This window comes from Protopterus annectens, chromosome 5.part0 (assembly GCF_019279795.1).
Source record: "Protopterus annectens isolate FY-2018-M chromosome 5.part0, PAN1.0, whole genome shotgun sequence".
Lineage (NCBI taxonomy): Eukaryota > Metazoa > Chordata > Ceratodontiformes > Protopteridae > Protopterus > Protopterus annectens.
In genome coordinates this window covers 1,392,959,601-1,392,979,552 of record NC_056735.1, presented here as the reverse complement: position 1 = coordinate 1,392,979,552, position 19,952 = coordinate 1,392,959,601, and the positions used below count along the sequence as shown (strand labels likewise).

General features: G+C 42.7%; 1 protein-coding gene across 1 annotated transcript in view; it reads right to left on the bottom strand.

Moving 5' to 3' along the window:
* The window catches only part of LAMP1 (lysosomal associated membrane protein 1), a 1,110,117-nt gene that overhangs the window by 425,960 nt on the left and 664,205 nt on the right, over positions 1-19,952 (bottom strand). The gene's annotated exons all lie outside the window — the stretch shown is intronic.

Sequence of the window (19,952 nt, the reverse complement as noted above, 5' to 3'; positions counted from 1 at the left end):
AGCTGAGAATTTAACAGGACGTCTTGCTGTGAGGCGACAACGCTACCGCAGCACCACCACCACAGTTAAAAGTTGTAAGCATCAGTCTAAAAAGATGACATGCCTGGATGAATCCTAGTTGGGTTTGTAATCTTGGAAAAATCAGTATTCTGCATTTTAGTTCACGTGTATCTGTGACGTGTGGTGATATCACAACTACAAAAAAAAAGTCTCCTGTGCCAATCAGTACACAATCCATGCTACCAAGTCTCAACCAGCAAATCAGGAACAGTAAAGATATGGCACATCAGTTACCAACAGATAATACACAAAGCACACACCTGCCTCAGTTACACATACCCAGTAACCAAGGCCAGGAAGATACACAGAGGGGATCAGGAGGGCAGAACTTCTGACCCAAGGTCTTCATCCATACAGAAACTGACATCCTATTTCAGGGATCATATCTAACGAGTCCCTAAAAGAAAACTTTTAGTTATGTACTCACCATAACTTCAGATGTTTGGGATCCATCTCGCCTACATTCTGAATGATGGGTTCGGAGCCGATCCCTCGGCTCCGACTCGGCACGCTTATGCCAAAGAGCGAAGTCTCTTACTGGCTGAGCTTACCATATCCCAGGATGCACCACTACCAGTCCCCCAGATCTAGTTTGTCCGCATACATGCACACATGCATACCCTGCTTATATAACATCGTCAGATGAAACAAGATAAAACAGTAGAACTCAAAACCGTTCAATCTCTTCTGATCTCCAAGGCAGGGGAAGGAGGGTGGGTATCAGGAATGCGAGATGGATCCCAAACATCTGAAGTTATGGTGAGTACATAACTAAAAGATGTTATGTGATCCTATCTCGCCTACATTCTGAATGATGGGACAGCGTCCCTAGCACCTGAATCCTGGGTGGCTCACTGGAAAACACTCCTGAGTACCGTGGAACCAAAAGAAGCTCGTCCTCTAGATGCCACATCCAATTTGTAGTGGGAAATGAAAGTGTGCGGATTGGACCAAGTAGCCGCAGCACAGATTTCCGATATAGCGAGCTTGGAATGAAAAGCTATAGAAGTAGCCATAGCTCTGGTAGAATGAGCCTTGATAGATGTTGTAAGCTGCTTATTCGAAGAAGAATAAGCCTGAGTTATGCAATCTCTGATCCATTTTGAGATAGTAGCTTTTGTGATGGTTTGGCCCAGTTTATTATCTGAGAAGGACACAAACAACTGGTCTGACTTACGAAGTTGCTGAGTCCTGTCTAAATAGAAGCGTAATTGCCTGTGAACATCCAATTTATGAAGAGTGTATTCTGCTTCATTGGAGAATTTTGGAAGAAAACCGGTAGCTCTAGAGATTGTTGGAGGCAGAAACTAGAACAGACCTTTGGGACAAAGGATGGATTAGGCCTAAGTGATACTCTATCCTTGTGGAAAATCAAGTAAGGTGGCTTAATAGACAGGGCTTGAAGCTCTGAAACTCTTCTTGCAAGTAATTGCAACTAAGAAGGCAGTTTTCCAAGACAGATATTTTAACTCGCATGTAGCAGCCGGTTCAAAGGGGAGATGTTAATGCGAAGCACCAAATCAAGATCCCACGGAGGTGCAGGATGAAAATTGGTGGTCTTAATAGGCTCGCACCTTTAATGAAAGTCTTGCATAGTCTGCTGCTCATCAAAGGAGGATCCATGGATTCGTGGAATTTAGAGATAGCCGCTAGTTGGACTTTAATAGTTGAGACAGAAGATCCCTGATTAAACAGGGATGTTAAAAATTTCAAGACCTCTGGGACAGGAGCAGTGATAGGGTCTAAGCCCTTGAGTTGAGCCCAGATAGCAAACCTCTTCCACTTACTAAGGTACAATTTGTTAGTGGTGGGTTTGTGGGCAAGATAAAATGTGAACAACTTCCGGGTCTAGTGTGTGCCTTCTAACTAAAGTCGGAAGTGGAGGAGCCAAGCTGTCAATTTCAAAGATTGAAGGGACTGATGTCGAAGTCCCGACTGATGGATTAGCAAGTCCGGAATTAGGTCTAAAGTCCACGGATCGTCCACTGCATGCTTCTTCAGGTAGGGAAACCATACCTGACGAGGCCAGTATGGGGCAATCAGTATCATTGAAGACCCCAGTTGAGAGGCTTTTTGAATAACTCTGGGAAGAAGCGGAATTGGAGGAAAGGCATAAAGTAGCCCTGTTGGCCAAAGTTGTGCTAGAGCATCCATGGCTGGTACTCCCTGATGTGGGATCAAGGAGAAGAACCTTTGGCACTTGGTGTTTAATGGAGTTGCAAATAGGTCGCAGCACGGCCCCCATCTCCTGAAAACCTGAGCTGCTACTGTGTGGTTTAGAGACCACTCGTGAGGAGAGAGAATTGTCCTGCTCAATTTGTCTGCCAATATATTTGACTTTCCGGGATGTGGGTCGCTACCAAGAAGCGGTTGGTAGCTACAGCCCATTCCCACACTCTCATGGCCTCTCTGCAAAGGGGTATGATCTGGTCCCCCTTGTTTGTTCAGATACCAAACCACCGACATGTTGTCTGTGTGGATGGCGATGATGCCCTGAGGAAGAAACTTGTGTAAGGCTTGTAGGGATAGAAGTACAGCCCTCATCTCCAACACATTGATGTGGAGAAGAGCTTAGCCTGGAAGCCAGGAGCCCTGAACTAGTCTGCCCAGACAATGCCCCCCACCCTATCTGGGAGGCATCTGTCGTCAGGGTAACCACTGGAGAGGGAAGAACAAAGGGTTTCCTTGATCCAAATTGGATGTCTGAAGCCACCAGCGAAGGTCCCTTTGCATATATCCGTAATCATGATGTGATGATTGAGGGAAGATCCTGAAAGGACCATTGCGTTGACAATAGCCACTGAAGAATCCTCATGTGCAATCTTGCCAGAGGGACTTAAAGAACCGTGGCAGACATTGAGCCTAGAACTTGTAGAACCATCCTGGCTGGGGCTTTGGATCTCGAGATCAGAGCTTGAACTTGGCCCTGTAAAGTTTGGATCCTTTCGGCAGGAAGAAAGACGCCAGATCAATCTTGAGTCTATTTCTGCTCCTATGAACTTTATGCTGAGAGGGCAGCAAGACAGACTTTGACCAATTGAATGTAATCCCCAGGGTAACACCCAGGAGATAGTGGCTTTGAGGTTGTCCATTAGTAGATGCCTGGTGGTGGCAGTCAGGAGCCAGTCGTCCAGATAGGGAAACACTTGGAATCCAAGACTTCTTAGGTGAGCCGTCACTACTGCCAAACACTTGGTGAACACCCTGGGGCTGTGGTGAGACCAAAGGGCAGAGCGCAAAATTGGTAATGACTGACTCCCAGGCTGAAGCGCAGATACCTTCTGGACGCCTGATGTATCGGTATGTGATAATAGGCGTCCTTGAGGTCTATGGAGCACATCCAAACATCCTTCTCCAACAATGGGAGAATGGATTGTAACGTGACCATTGAATTTGGATTTCGTGACGGATTGGTTCAGTCTGCTGAGATCCAATATTGGTCTCAGGTCCCCTGTCTTTTTTGGCACTAAAAAGAACCTGGAGTAATTTCCTGATCCGATCTGGTCTGTGGGGACCGGTTGGATGACTCCTTTTCTAGCAGCTTTAAAGCTTCTGGCTGCCATTTCCCTTTGACTGGGTGGTGGGTCCGGGATTCTTTGGACGGTGGGGAGAATGTGAATGGGATGGTGTAACCTCCGGCAATGATCCGAAGCACCCATCTGTCCTGAGTGATTGACTCCCAGGCTTTTAGGTGCTGGGCAAAACGACACCCGACTGGCTCCGGAGCAGCACAGCCGGGCAATCCCTCATGACGTGTGGGAGGCTGAAGAGCCACGAAAGGACTCGCGGTCTCCAGAATTGCGGGGCCCTCTGCCGCCTCTGGGACGGCGTCTCCCTGAAAAATTTCCCCGTCCTCTGCCTCTGGAAGGGGATTCCTCCTGCTGTTGGGAGAAAAACTTACGGGATTTGCGGAACCACATTTTCCCCCTCCTTTAGCCTTGGGGTAAGGCCGAAGGGAGTGGAATAACGGGCACCTACGGCAGATAAAGTTTTTCCCTCTTGCTCACAGCGGGTAAGGGTGTCTTTAACCTTGGGTCCAAACAAGGAGGACCCATCAAAGGGAGCGTCGGAAGGAAGACTTGAAGGCCTCCAGAACTGACACAAGCGGAGCCAGGCTTGTCTCCGTGAGCCACGCCTGTGCCTGCGCTCTACCCGCCCCTTCGGCCGCATAGGAAATGAGCCTCATGGACGAGTTAGAGATTGACGTAAGGATAGCCAACTGAGAGCTAACCGACTGGGCTAGCTGCTCAGGTAGAGTACCCGAGAGGGAATCTGACAACTCCTTGACCAGATCCCTCTGAAGCCTGGTAAAATGTGCCAAATAATTCAGAGACCTTAAAGTAAAGGCCGCTGAAGTCAGGGTGCGCTTCCCGTACCTGTCCATACTCCTAGACTCCTTATTAGGAGGATGGATGGACGTTGAAGCCTCTGCCACGTCCTGTTGTGTAGCAGATGCCACCACCATGGCATCTACAGCCACGCCTTTAGTGAGGAACTCCTTCTCGGGGAGCAGACAAAAATTTATTTGGACGAAGGGACTGGTTCCACGGTATCTGGATGTTCCCACCCTTCGACAAACTAAATCCAGAAGCTCGTCGAAGGGCGGAGACACCCAGGAGGCGGAGGGCTGAGCCCCAAAGGCCTTGAGGAGCACTGACTCGTCAGTAGAGGGGGGTTTGGATATCCAGCCGCCTCGTTGTTTGAGGATCTCTAAGATGTCTGCAAAGGAGACATCATCCGAGGACGACTTCGGGGACCTCTGCATCATCCAGATCAGTGTCTGAAGTAATAGACTCGGGAGTCCACGTGCTTCCTCTTGCACGATCTCTTCCTTGGGGTTCCTCAAGAAAGCTCAGAAGAACCCTCAGGAGGAGGGAACCCCACTGGGGTAACCTCAGGCCCCGGCTCCGCTGACTACGGACAGGGGAACTGCCAAAGACCCAGTCTCCACGCCTAGGAAAGGTGCCGGTAAAGCCGGGAGATGGCGAGAGGACTTGGCCAAGGCACTCCTCATGGCTCTGAAAGCCGGACCCCAGAATCCTGGGAGTGTCCGGTCCCGAGCCGTGATAGTCGACGGAAGACCGCAGCCGAAGCACCGAGGGAGGCTCGGAACCGAAGCATAGGTCCCGAAACATCACCCCGGGTCCAGCCAAGACGTCCAGCGTCAAACTCGGACCCGAGGCCGGGTTGGAGTAAGGGTCGGAGCCGACCCTGAGGTCTCCATCGGCTCCAACAGCACCTGCTCCGACGGAGCCAAGCAGTCGGAGGAGGAATGGCAATGGGTGGGCCAAGGTCATCGGCTCCGAAGCCAACTGGGTCGGAACCGAAACAAATTTTGGAAGACTGGGGACTGGAACAGTCTTTGGAGCACCCTGTCTATATCAGAATCTGACATCCTCGAAGACCGAGAGGAAACAGAACGGGTCGAAGGCCTCTCCAACGGCCCCAAAGGGCTAGGGGACCGGCTCGAGGCGACTCGATGAGTATCGGCGCCGAGGAATACACACCAGTTTCCATCGGTGCCGAGGTGGACTTGGCGCCGAGGAGGAAGTGTCTGAGCGGCAACCTTTGTCGGCTCCGAGCAGTGGAGCCGGCGAAGATGACCCGCCTCGATGCCCCAGCTATCGGCTCCGGCCAGAGGAGTCGATACTGGTGGCATCGAGGCAGACGTTCGACCTCGGCTCAAGTCCTTGGAGCCAAGGAGAGGCCTGCCTTTGTTTCTTAGCGATCGGATCCGACGGACTGGTCGGAGCCGGCCTTTCTTTTGGCGGAGAAGGAGAGGATGCCAAAGCTTCTTCGAAAGAAGGTTTAATTAATCCCTTAAGAATTAATTTATTTTTCCTCTCCTGGAGGACCCTTGAGGAAAAAGCGTGACATACACTACATGATTCCTGTAAATGCTTTGCCCCTAAGCAATACACACACAGCGAGTGATCGTCCGTGATGGACATTTTGAAGCTACATTTTACACATTTCTTGAAGCCCGAAGGCCTGGGATTCTGAGACATTATGAAAATTTTCAAAGGTAACTGAAAGAACACTGGTAATACACCTAGAGTAGGCTTTACAGTTATCACTCGCAAAACTGTGAGTTAGTCAAACACAGCACAAACTCTGTAATATAATAATTTCTCTCCGTTAGTTGTTATTTAAGAAGAGAAAGTAAATGATTCAAAACAGAACCGAAGTCACCTACAAACAAAAAGACCGGGAAAGGCCTTTCCAGACAAGAGGTACTCCTAGTCACTCACAACACAAGAATTCACCAAGTGAATTTTGTCAAACACACTCAAAACACAAGAATAGCTGTTAAAACAGCTTTTTGTAGAAAAAGAAGAAAAACCTGACAGAAAAACTAGTGAAATAATCACTACTTAACTCAGCCAGCTCGAGACCACGTCTTCACTTGTTAGCGGCAAACGAGATCTGGGGGACTGGTAGTGGTGCATCCTGGGATATGGTAAGCTCAGCCAGTAAGAGACTTCGCTCTTTGGCATAAGCGTGCCGAGTCGGAGCCGAGGGATCGGCTCCGAACCCATCATTCAGAATGTAGGCGAGATAGGATCACATAACATCAATCCCAAGCATTCCAGGAAAAAAACTGTTAAGGACCTATTCTACAGCAGAGAAAAATACTATCTGAAGGATGCATTGCTGGCCCACAGAAAAGTTTGATCACTTTTCAAAGGACCTACTAAAGCACTTTCACAAAACCTTCATGCAGTGGCATTGGAGTCAATGTTAAGGACTTCTAACTCCAGTCTACGAAACAATGGGAAAAAAATTAAATAAGTAGGCTACAGTACGCGAGCACAAAAAAGCAACATTAGCACTAGAAACAAAACAAGTGTTCCTAAACAGCAGTACACTGGACAGCAGTCAGACTCCCTGGGCATCACTCCTAATGGCAGCCGGGGATCAATTCTTTCCCTTACCAATACCAATGATTATCCACCATGCCCAAAAGACTTCACCTCTGTCAAGAGCAAGGGTCACCCTACTCTCAGTGCCTCTAACTTCAGGACTCTACAAGGACATCAGCCCTCTTGTAAATAGGAATGGCAAGGTGGCCGCCCTACCATGGGGAATACTCTCTTCATTCATCAAGCCATGAATAGCTCGAGCATACAGGAAGGGAGATGACAATGAATGAACTTTATTACAGAGTCAAATGACCATACAGCAGAAGACAAGAATTCCAAGTGAAACATCCTAAAAGAGGGTGGCTTTCCACATTACAACAGCCCACTTACAGCAAGTTGCCTAACTAGCCAGGGCTGAACATACATTGTGCCCCCTCTAAAAGCCAAGGCAGGGACCTGCCCCAGCTCCTGTGAGAACAAAAGGCATGCACACCTGCAAGAAACCAAATGTCTACATGTAGGACTGGTCGCACGTGACCAAGTGAAAAAAGTGCCAGTAACTCCCAGCTCATCTGTAGGACTTGGCAGATGTTGGGAAAAAAAAGTCTAGCCACAAAGGGAAAGAGGCTCACATAACCAAAGGCAAGTGCAACATTCCACCCTTATTTTCAACAAGGTATGAAGGATGAATAAACTACATTGCTGGAAGTTAATGCATAGAACTTGTAACATGAAGGGGAGGGAACCACCTAGTAGAGACCAAATATACCATAAAAAACTAAGCTGTTGGACTAATTATGTGCTTAAAAATATGTCAACATACCTCCTCTTTCAAGTTAAAAAAACATCTTTGAACAGAAAAGGGGGAAACAGTAGCATATCCCTACCACTGAATTTTTCAACATCTGGAAATATCTTATAAAACCTGAAGCCCTCTAATTCACCTATACCCAACACTTGGGTCTTTAAACAAAATCTGCACTCCTGTGACACTTGATTTTTACTAACACTGCCAGTAGCTGGACAAAGGTCAAGCAACATAACACTAAACTTTGCCATTACAAAACAGTAAAGCATTCGATTAGACCAGAATATTTACATTAAATACAGCTCTTACTGCTTAACTCATTATTCAATCATATGATACAAGCTAATTTAACAGCTCCTACATACTAGTAATTTTGATAAAGCTTTATTTCCTGTCCAAGTGCCTCTTGTAATCTTTTATTAACAAACTTCCAGTACAAAGTAAAATGCAGTCATTTAAATAGCCAAGTACTTATACAGTACACATTTCTTCCTGCCAATTTTACCAGTCAACATTACATTAACTCTGAAAATTAGTTTCTATATACATTGATTATCTATACACGACTTGTTACCTTAACATACAAAAACTTGAATCTATTTTAGAAAATCTCAAAAGTGTGTGTGGTTTTTCAAGGATTTAAAATTTCTCCAAGCGTTTTGGGTTTCTAATGCACGACAGGAATGGACCCCATGAAATTAGTATTGCCTCAGTCCGAGTTTAGCAGTTACTTAACAGTCTTCTCTGCACCCATACTGCATACACCAGTTAACATGTATTGACAGCATATTTAAGACTACATTCTTATTAGACCTGTTGCTCCTACTACTATTGGGACTATCTTTCTCCTATATTGCTCTCATTTCTGTGTGCAAATCATGGTATTTTTTGACCTATCTGTATGCAAGATACTAATCACCAAGTAAAGAAATCACTGTGATCAACTAATTTCTTTCTTGGACTATATATTTTCTCTCATCTATTTTTTTAAACTGTTAGTAATGGGTGATCCGAAGTGATACACACATTTTCTATAAAGCTTTGTGGTTCATGTTTACAATCCTCCTCGGCTACTTCTGTACCGTATGATATGCACAATCCCCAATGCAGCAGGTCTGCCACATTACTGTGCCTTTCAGTAAACAGACCCTCTTGCTATACCGTGCATCACACCCGGTGACAAGATGTGCAACAGTTTCTCTCTCTGTTTTACAGAACCTGCACTGGTCTTAATTCCTCAGTTTTCTAACTAACCATATATTCATTCCACTATCACTGGCTGTTATTAGCCTTTCATATTCTGGTTTCAATTCACTTCTTCCTACAAACCTGGGTCAACATAAGGTTACTCCAGACCACCTCTGTACTTGCCACTATACTTGAGGATTTTCCAACATTTTTCTTTACATCTTATCCTTTCCCTTATTATTTTACATTTTGGTACATTCAGTTGTCTGATTTTGTCTACTTCTGGTTTAATTTCTTCTACTGCTTCAGCTCAAAATTCTTCTGCTAAACTAAGCAAATACGTTATCTTAGCCTTGCCATGGTTTTAAAACTTTTACTAGGTTTGGATCCAATAAGAACAGATATGCATGCATTCCCACAACTGAATATTTACACATGTACTCAATTTCAAGGAGGCCCATGCCTCCAAGAGGGAATATAATACTTGTATACACTGATTTTATACATTTGAGAAGCACAACACACTTCTTGGTTTCACATTCAACTAATTCAATACTTTTTGGGGCCAATCAACTCAAACCTGTAAGTTATAACCAGAACAAATTTATAGCTTGAACTTTATAAAATGCCAATGCAGTTTTTAGCATTAGTTTTTCTCTTCTGAAGTATTCCTTAATGAGCTTTATTACCATCTGTTCACAATTACTGCCTATCCTTCCCAAGTATTTACACACCCACCTGTTCAGGTTACTTTAGAGGATATTCCTTGTCCTGGGTTGATATTTTACTGGTTCTGCAGCTTTCCTTCACTTAAATGTTGCTTTTGCACATCAAAAGCAAAATGTCATTCTTGTATCTGAAAAAGTTTCAGCCGTCTGTTGTGCTTTCGACTCATCTGATCAACTATACAGTTTTAAGTCATCCACAATAGGTAAATGAAAAGTCCTTAAAATGTGGTTGATTTCAGGGAGACAAATTATAACCATAAAGTGAATAGCTTAACAGGTAAAGGGCAAGACAAAACAGCAGTTAAAAAAATCACCCTGTAATATCCTCAGGTCACTGGAATAAATTTGATCACAAGTTGCATCTTCTACATCTTTAAGCAATCCATTATCCATGAAAGTGGGATGCTATTGCATGCTTTTCTGTAATCTATCCATGTGCCATACTTACATTCGTTTCCGGTGTACAGCTCATCCAATGTTAAGATTTTACTGCCCGTCATAATGTCCATACCAGAACATTCCCTTACACAAAAAAGCAAGACATTTTAGCTTTCGTAAAAAAAATCTCCCCCACCCACATATACAAGTATGAATACCTCCACACACCCTGCAAGCTGCATTTTTCCCACTTTTACCAAAGCCTGTGGGTTAAGAAACCAACTGTGACATTCCCTTCGGCTTTGTCCCACACATTTGCTCATGTCGCAATGTCCTGGCATCTAACTGCATGACTCTCTCTTTTCTAATCAGTTCACTGTCCCATCTTATTTGTAATTTTTCACCATAACCTTGCTTCTTGTTTCTCTTGGAGAAGCATGAGATTTTTACTTATTCCATGTTACCCATGCTATAGTTCTAAGCTTCCCTACCCTGTCATTATGACAATTACTGCTAATTTCTAGTCTTCTATCCAAACCTACCGCACCCCATTTACTTCTCTCCTTTATCATTCAGTACTTGTGCATTCCCCAAGTTGCCCCGTCCATTATTCAGTTCTGTTTTACTAAAGGCTCCTACACGTGACTTAGCCCTTGTAGCTTTCTTTTTGCAACTCTAGGCAGAAAAGCAAACCCTTAAATGAATGAATATGCAGTCATTTACAATGCTATAGATTAAACACTCACACCTAGGCTGTGCCTGCAAATGGTCTATAATAAATCAGTGTAATACCGCTGTAAACAATTTATGGAAATTACTGTTAAACTGATTCTATCAGTTGTTGTACTGATGCCAAACCTTTGCTCAGAAGTTCCACAAATTGTTCTTTAACAGTATTCTGTGAACTTCACCTATAATTACGCTTAAAACATATGATCTTTTGCTTTTATTATACCACAGTCACCTAATTTTCATTCAGCTACACTTTCAACTGTTCATAACATATCAGGACTGAATACATCCTAAAGATCATAGTACAGTTCTACTGCTTTTATTATTCAACAGTCATTCTTCCCTCTGTAACCCCTTCAACTACTGTTACTAGACACTACATACCAGGACAGAGCATTTCCCCCACATCACTTCACTATGCTTATACATTGCTTCAACTGAATTTCAAATTTTCTTTTTTCCAAATATAACATTAAGTCTGCAAAATCAAATGCTTTAATAAAAGAGTGTGAACAACATACCAGGACTGAATACATCCTAAAGATCATAGTACAGTTATACTGTTTTTATTACAGTCATTCTTCCCTCTGTAACCCCTTCAACTACTGTTACTGGACACTACATACCAGGACAGAGCATTTCCCCCACATCACTTTATTATGCTTATACATTGCTTCAACTGAATTTCAAATTTTCTTTTTTCCAAATATAACATTAAGTCTGCAAAATCAAATGCTTTAATAAAAGTGTGAAGTTCATGCTTTAGCTTTTATTTACACTTTTAAAAAGTTAATGCCCACCAGCTGTCAATTCTCCTGCCTTCTTTAAGGATCCCTCAAACTTGGATAATTAGACGACTATTTCTGCATTAAATTAATGGGCTTATAATTTCCAGACAGCCATTTTGTTATCTTTTCCTTCTGGGAATACTATTTCTGTTTTCAGTTTACTAAATTCTAATTTTAATAAAAATTAAAACCAGTTCATATAATTGCGTCCTACCCACCACAATGGAAAAACACTTTTCCTGCACTTAAATTCTGATTTCATTTTTCAGGCAGAATTGTACCCGTGTCTAATTTATTAACATCTTGTGATAATTACATCAGACCAAGGTGCAACAAAGTTTGCAACTTCACTCCAGACAACACAATCGATTAGCAAGATTACTATAAGAAAAGTGAAGGACAACAGTGAGGAGCAGCATCTGGCTTACCCACTTAAGGGGAAGAGATGCAGCTCTGGTTTGCCAGACACTTAACAGAAAATACTGGGCACGACACTGAAGGGAGAGAGCTCTAGGGGTAGGCCAAGTGAAAGGGCCCACTAAGTTAACCAACTCTAACACCTAACTCTTGGTGTTCAGCAGGGACGAATAAGTGATAGCGTTCTAACCCAAGGATTCCAGACTCTTGCCAGCATGAAATGAATTGGCCAACAGGATACAGGTACTGAAGCCATTAGGAAGGCTCTAATGGGAATGGAGAGAAAAATACACATTTTGTGATTATACTAACCTATCAGGAATCTAGTTTCCATTATTCTATGCTGTTTAATAGCCACCTACAGTGAGGCTATTCATAGTATACAAAGTACAGTTGTGCAAGTAAACTTACCACAACTGTAGATGCTCAAATGATCATTTCTGTAGCAGCCAAGCTATATGGGTTACATCCTGCTAAGGATACAACAGCCATCCAGCTTCCAAAGCTTCAAGGGCACCTTCCAAGCACCCAAACCATTACAGAGCTCAAGCTGAGCAGACTAAGAGGTTTGGGTACAAAGCTCTTCAGAGCTTCCATGCCAACTAAGAGAGGCTAAGCCCAGAGAGGACACAAAAACAGGAGTATGGAAGGAGGGGAGGCTACTGCAGCAGTGATCACTCAAAGATCTACTGTTAAGGTAAGTTTACTTGTGCAACTCTTCTGTTAATCATAGTAATCAATGCTGCAGTAGCCTAAGCTACATGGCTAAATGGCCATACATCTGGGAGGTGGAAGGGTCTAGGAACTCCTGGAAAATGGAGTTAGCAAAGCCTGACAGACCTGGAAAATGATTTTAGTTATAGTGCTTTCCAAAAAAATGCACAAAGAACCAAGCTGCTGCTTCTAGAATATTTATACAGCCTAAAACTTTCCATAAAGTTAAAGATTAAAGCAAAGCCCTTGTGGATTATGCTTTGACCCAGTCTGGAATACTTCTGTTGTGGTGGGAACAGCAAATGGTAATAGCCTGAAACAACCAAATGAATGTCAATTTTGACACAGGTTGTGCCTTCTTACCCTCATAAGAAATGAGCTGATTGGAGATTCTGAAAGATTTTGTCAAGATAGTGCCAGAGTTGCCTGTAGACATCCAAGATATCCTTTATCCCACATTTTTGGGTTCAGGGAAGTGCACAGGGAAATGGATAGAGTGGTGTAAAGTAAACGGATGCAACTTTAGGCATAAAAAAAGATTTCTCCATCAAACCCTGCCTCTGTAGAAAATTAGATAAAGCTGACCAACCTTAAGAGCTTGCAAATCAGATACTCTTGCAGAGGTTAGAGCAATCAGTAAAACTCTCGTTAAGAAACTCAAATCAGCTGTTTCAAATGGAGCAAGAGATTCTCTAACAAAATTAAGATCCCAAGGAGGAACCACTAGTTTTCTTAGAGCTCTTATGCAGCACCCCTTTCAAAAATATTTTGAAATGAGAATGAACTGAAGAGTGGGATTCATGGGCACTTACAGAAATGGACAACAAATTAACCTTGCTGCAGGAGTAAAACAGTCTTATGAATGTAACTCACAAATACTGCAAAACCAGAGAAACACTAACACTTGATGGATGCTAGCTATTTTGCTTGCAACTAGGAAGCTATAGTTACATCTCTCTCTCATTTCATACATACAAACATAAAAGTTACATACTTACTAAAATGAAAAATCTGCTTTTTCATCCAGTTCAACATATGGGTTACTGAATCTGACCATCAGATTTTCCAAGAAGCTTCAACTCAAGAGCTCTGCCTCTACCATAATAGCTAGCTCAGTCACCAGAGAGTTTCTCCCTCACACAGATACGACATATGTGAAAAAGTAGTCTAGGATCTTAACACAGAACCCAAAAGGAAAAAAATCCCTGAAAGCTGTCACCTGCTGCTACAACCAGTACAACCCAAAATGAGGGAAGAATGGTTGAACTGGATGGAAATAGACAAAACAGATCTACAGTTATGGCAAGTACATAACATTTGTATCAGACATCTTCCATCCGGATTCAAAAAGTGGGATGGAGTCTTCATCCATGCATCTTCCCAGAAGGCCTTAGGAGAGGCCATTCTGCAGAATGATGGAACCAATCAAGGTCCTGAACCTTGACTGCACATCCCATCTGTAATGGGACACACTGACATTTCCCATCAGAAAGGTAAGAGTACTAGCCCAATTAGCAGCAGCACAAATATAGTCAATAGGACCTATGGAGAAAAGCCATAGAAGCAGTCACTGCTCTGACAGAATGACCTTCAGTTGTTTACCAATAAGTGCTTCCCTTTCAAATTATACCCAAAGGAAATGCAATCAGATGGCCATTTGGATAGGGCTGTTTTAGACACTAGACTGATGTTGGAAAAACAAGCTGTTTTGATTTCCTGAAGGCTTTAGTTCCGTCCAAACAATCTCAGCTATGAACATCCTGCAAATGCAACAAAATATTCACCCTCACTACTGAAGTTCAGAAAAAAAAAAAACAGTCTACTGAAAGTACAGTTTTGTACCTACCATAAATGTAGATGTTCGAAGATCCACATTGCTGCAGTCATAACCTGTGGGTAGTCCGCTGTCCTCGGTCGGCCCGAATACCAAAGTGTTAGGCTGGCGTCTGTCATGGTCGCTCAGATCTGACGCCAGTACGCCGTGGTACTAAAGCGCATGACCGACGCCATATCCTCAGTCTTTCTTGCCCCAGATGTCAGAAGGCCCTAAAAAGAAAGGCCATGGCCAAAAAACAGAAAAACATCCAACCACCCATGTACAAACAATATTTACAACTCAAACCACACAACCACCCCAAACTACAGTGGGAAGGAGGGAGGGTTGACTGCAGCAATGTGGATCTTGAACATCTACATTTATGGTAGGTACAAAACTGTACTATGTTCTTCATCTCACATTGCTGCAGTCATAACCTGTGGGTAGAATCCCAAAGCAAAGGTAAAGGGAGGTTGGCAAAATCATAAAGCATTGGGAGCTGCTAACATGCCCTGTAAAACTGCAGTGGCAAACCCAGCCCTAGATTTGGAATAAAGAGGGAGATGGTAACGTTTAGAAAAAGTGTGCACTGAACTCCAAGTAGCTGCTTCCAAAATATCTTTAGTAGCTACACCCCTTAAAAAAGCAGTAGAAGTGGCAGTAGCCCTAGTGGAATGAGGTCTGATTCCAGCCGGAATCTCCTTACCATGATGAGAATAACAAAAAGCAATACAATGGCCAATCCACTTAGAAATAGTTTGTTTAGAAACAGGTTTCCCCTGAGAGCCCAAAGCAAAAGAAACAAAACTGTTGAGACTGTCTGAACCCTTTAGTTCTGCTCAAATAATAACGCAACTGCCTGTGAATATCCAAAGAGTGCAACATTTTTTCCCCTTTATTTTGGGGATCAGCATAAAAAGTAGGCAAATGAATAGATTGATTCAAGGCCACATTTGAAACAACTTTAGGCATAAAAGTAGGGTTAGTACGTAGGGATACCCTATCTTTATGAAAAATCAGGAAGGGTTCAACTGCCATTAGAGCCTGTAATTCAGATACCCTTCTAGCAGACGTAATGGCCAACAAAAAAGCAGTCTTCCAAGACAAAAACTTCAACTCAGATGTAGCTGCAGGCTCAAAAGGAGGTAAAGTGAGTTTTTCCAACACAAAATTGAGATCCCAGGAAGGAGTAGGAGCTCTCATTGGGGGTCTTATGTTCTTTGCCCCTCTAAGAAATTGCTTAAACAAAGGACAAGAGAATAATGGTGGGTCACAGTCATAGTGAGCAGAAATGGCTGCAGCATGAACTTTCACAGAGAAAGACAAACCTTTGTCTAGTAATTCTGTAAGATACTGAAGTGAAACATTCAAATTAGGAACTGAAACATCAAAGCTCTTTGCTTTGCTCCAAAGAAAAAAATCTCCTCCATTTATCAGCATAAACTTTCCTTGTACTAGGCAGTCTGGCCTCCAAAATAACATTCAAAACTTGTTGAGGAAGCTGCGACCCTCCAGGGTCTAGAACAGAATATGCCAGGCTGTCAGATGCAGGGACTGTATCCTGACATTGAGGAAATGACTGCCTGCCTGGGACAAAAGGTGTGGAATTGATGGCAAAGGCCAAGGAGGCTCCCGTACTAAACTCCTCAGCAGAGGGTACCAGTGCTGACGTGGCCAATCTGGAGCTATTAGAATCATGGAGGGCTTGTCCTGTCTGACCTTCAAGAGCACCTTGGGAAGGAGAGGCAGAGGAGGAAAGGCATAGACGTGAAGATTGTTCCAACTGAATGATAGAGCATCCACTTTCCAAGCTTTTGGATGAAACATCTTTGTGCAAAACTTTGGCAGCTGGAAATTTAGTGGAGAAGCGAACAGATCTATGTCTGGAGTCCCCCAAATCACTGTCAACTGTCGAAATACATGAGGATCCAATTTCCACTCGTGGGGATCCACCATCTGTCTGCTCAAAACATCCGCTAAGGAGTTCTGTGCTCCTGGCAGAAACCTTGCCTGAAGACTGAGTTGCAAACTGAGAGCAGTCTCCCACAAAATCATAGCTTGCCTGCAAAGAGTGTACGAATGGGTTCCCCCTTGCTTGTTGATGTACCACATGACAGTTGTGTTGTCTGTTTGAATCAACACTTGTCGAACATTCCCAAGATGAATTTATTCACTGTAATTAATGAGAGCGAAGTACACAACCAAGCTTTCGGTGAGCTCAATGTCCCACCTTCTTCAGACAACATTACAAGCTAAACATCACAGTTTAAATACTATACCAGTAATTAATTAATTGAAGTCAATCATGTTAAAACTTATCAAATTAAAGGAAATTTACATTTATATAATGTTATAGATGCAAACAAGAAACTTCCTACAGTCGCTAATTAAAACACTTCATTAACTAAAAACTGATTTAAAAACATATATTAGAATTATGTATGAAAGAGACTCAAAAATATATGACTTAAGCAGATATGCCAAGTCAAAAACCTTGTATTAGTTTAATTTTATAATTCTTATATGTATATTTTATATAGGTGAGCATAAAAATATTTTACTCTATTATTTAACAGTTCTTATAGAACACAACATTTGTACATATTTTTAATATAGGTGCACATAACATATAATATATAATATATAATATATTATATTATAAAATAAAATCGCTCACTAGATCAAGTTTAAACATACCAGTGCTAAAATTCTTTTATGTGTTGCCAAAAACTTTTCATAAAACCTTTCTGGGGTTTTTTATTTTGGCAACACATAAAAGAATTTTAGCACTGGTATGTTGTTTAAACTTGATCTAGTGAGCGATTTTATTTTATTTTATTTTATAATATAATATATTATATATTATATGTTATGTGCACCTATATTAAAAATATGTGCAAATGTGTTCTATAAGAACTGTTAAATAATAGAGTAAAATATTTTTATGCTCACCTATATAAAATATACATATAAGAATTATAAAATTAAACTAATACAAGGTTTTTGACTTAGCATATCTGCTTAAGTCATATATTTGAGTCTCTTTTATACATAATTCTAATATATGTTTTTAAATCAGTTTTTAGTTAATGAAGTGTTTTAATTAGCGACTGTAGGAAGTTTCTTGTTTGCATCTATAACATTATATAAATGTAAATTTCCTTTAATTTGATAAGTTTTAACATGATTGACTTCAATTAATTAATTAATGGTATAGTATTTAAACTGTGATGTTTAGCTTGTAATGTTGTCTGAAGAAGGTGGGACATTGAGCTCACCGAAAGCTTGGTTGTGTACTTCACTCACAAATTACAGTGAATAAATTCATCTTGGGAGTGTTCGACTGCTTGGCCTTTGTTCGTTTTCATAGTTTGTGGATTATTGGCACGTCTGGAACAGTTTGAATCAACACTTGTCCTGGGTGAAGTAGATCCTTGAAAGCCATCAATGCAAATTGGACTGCTAACATCTCCTTCATGTTGATATGCAAATGTTGAAGTCTGGCAGGCCACGTGTCTTGAACCCATTTTCCATTGAGGTGTGCTCCCCAAGCCTTGTCTGAGGCATCTGTCGTTAAGATCTGACTCGCCTCTGGTCGGGTCACAGAGAGTCCCTTGTTTAGGTGACATTCCTGAGCCTACCACAAAAATTCCTTTTGAATGCAAGGTATTATCTGAATGACAGTGTCCAAATCGTGGCAGTGTTGAGTCCATACACTTTTTAGATACCATTGTAGCTTCCTCATATGCAGTTTGGCATTGGGAAGCACCAGAATACAAGATGCCATGAACCCCAAGGCTTGAAGGACTGTCCTTGCAGTCAGCCTGGACCGTAGAGACAATTTTTGGAAGTAAAGGGTAAGATTTCTTTGCTTGTCCGGGGTCAAAAACGCCATTTGAGTGGCTGTATTCAGTCTCACACCCAGAAAGCACATGTCCTGAGAGGGTACTAGACTGTTCGTTCACAGAATACCCTAGGCACCTTAACACTGCCATAACATACTGTAGATGGTGAAGTAGCTTGTCTCTGTCTTGAGCAAGAATCAGGCAATCGTCCAAATAAGGATAAATTTGTATTCCTCTTAACCTTAAGAAGGCTATCACTGGAGCCAGAACCTTTGTGAACACCCTGGGCGCAGTAGATAAGCAAAGGGCAATGCAGAGAACTGATAATGTAAAGTCCCAGCCCGAAAACGCAGGAATCTCCTGCAACTGGGCCTGATAGGAATATGAAGATAAGCCTCTTTGAGATCCAGAGTTACCATCCAGTGATCTTTGCCTAGCAGAGGCAGAAGTTGTTGCAAAGTCAACATTTTGAATTTTGGAATGTCCAGGTATGTGTTGAGAATAGACAAATCCAGAATAGGCCTCCAAGTGTCTCCTTTCTTTGGTACAAGAAACAGGCGAGAATAAAATCCTAGGCCCACTTCTGACGGAGGGACCTGCTGAATAGCCCCCATGTGTAGAAGTAAAGAAATCTGTTTGAGAGCCTCCACCCTTTTGCTGAGGAGGAACGTCTGGCATGCCTTTGAAAGGAGGCAATGTGTGGAAATAAAACTTGTAGCCTCGGTTTATAATGTCCAACACCCATTTGTCCTGGGTGACTAGAAGCCAATTTTGCCTGAAAAGTGCCAACTTTCCTCCCAGAGGAGCTGCCAGACAGGAAGGATCGGGCAGCTGAAGATGTAGGTCATTGGGTCTGTTTACGAAAGGACTGGCCCCTGCCCTCACCGGTAGACTGTGCAGGGGAACTCCACGTCCTAGGCCTGAAAGAACCCTGTGCATGAGCTCTGCCCCTACCACGTCTAGATCTGCCCCTAGACTGTAAATCAGAAGAAGGGTAAGCCCATCCCTTAGTAGGCCAATTTCTGCTAAACTTAGGGGGCTGCACCTGTAAAAAATCCTTAACAGTCTGCATAGACTTAGCTTTGTCTTCCATTTTCTTCAAGACTGACTCCACCGGAGAACCAAACAAAACTGCAGACTGAAGGGGAGCATCCAAAATTCGAGCTTTAACATGCTCTGACAAGTTCTGATCCTTAAGCCAGGCGTGCCTACGAATAACTGATCCAGTGGCAGCCACCCTGGAAGAAGCCTGTAAAGCATCAAAACCACACTGCAAAGAATGCTTACCCACCTGATCAGAGGCGTGAACCAAATCCTGTAATTCCTTACACTCTATGCCCTCTGCTAAAGCATCTACCTTAGATTTTAACTGACTAAGGAGAAAATTCTGGTACTTCAGCATATGAAACTGACAATTCAAAGCCCTCATTGCAAGAGTGGAAGAGGCATACACTTTTTTACCCCACCTATCCAAAGCTCTTGAATCTTTATCCATAGGAACTGGATTCTTCACAACAGAAGCCCTGACACCCTTAGGTCCCTGGCTAATAGTTTCTGGGTCAGCCCTCGGGCTCTTATACAAATATTTATGAGCCTCTGGCACTCTGTAATACCT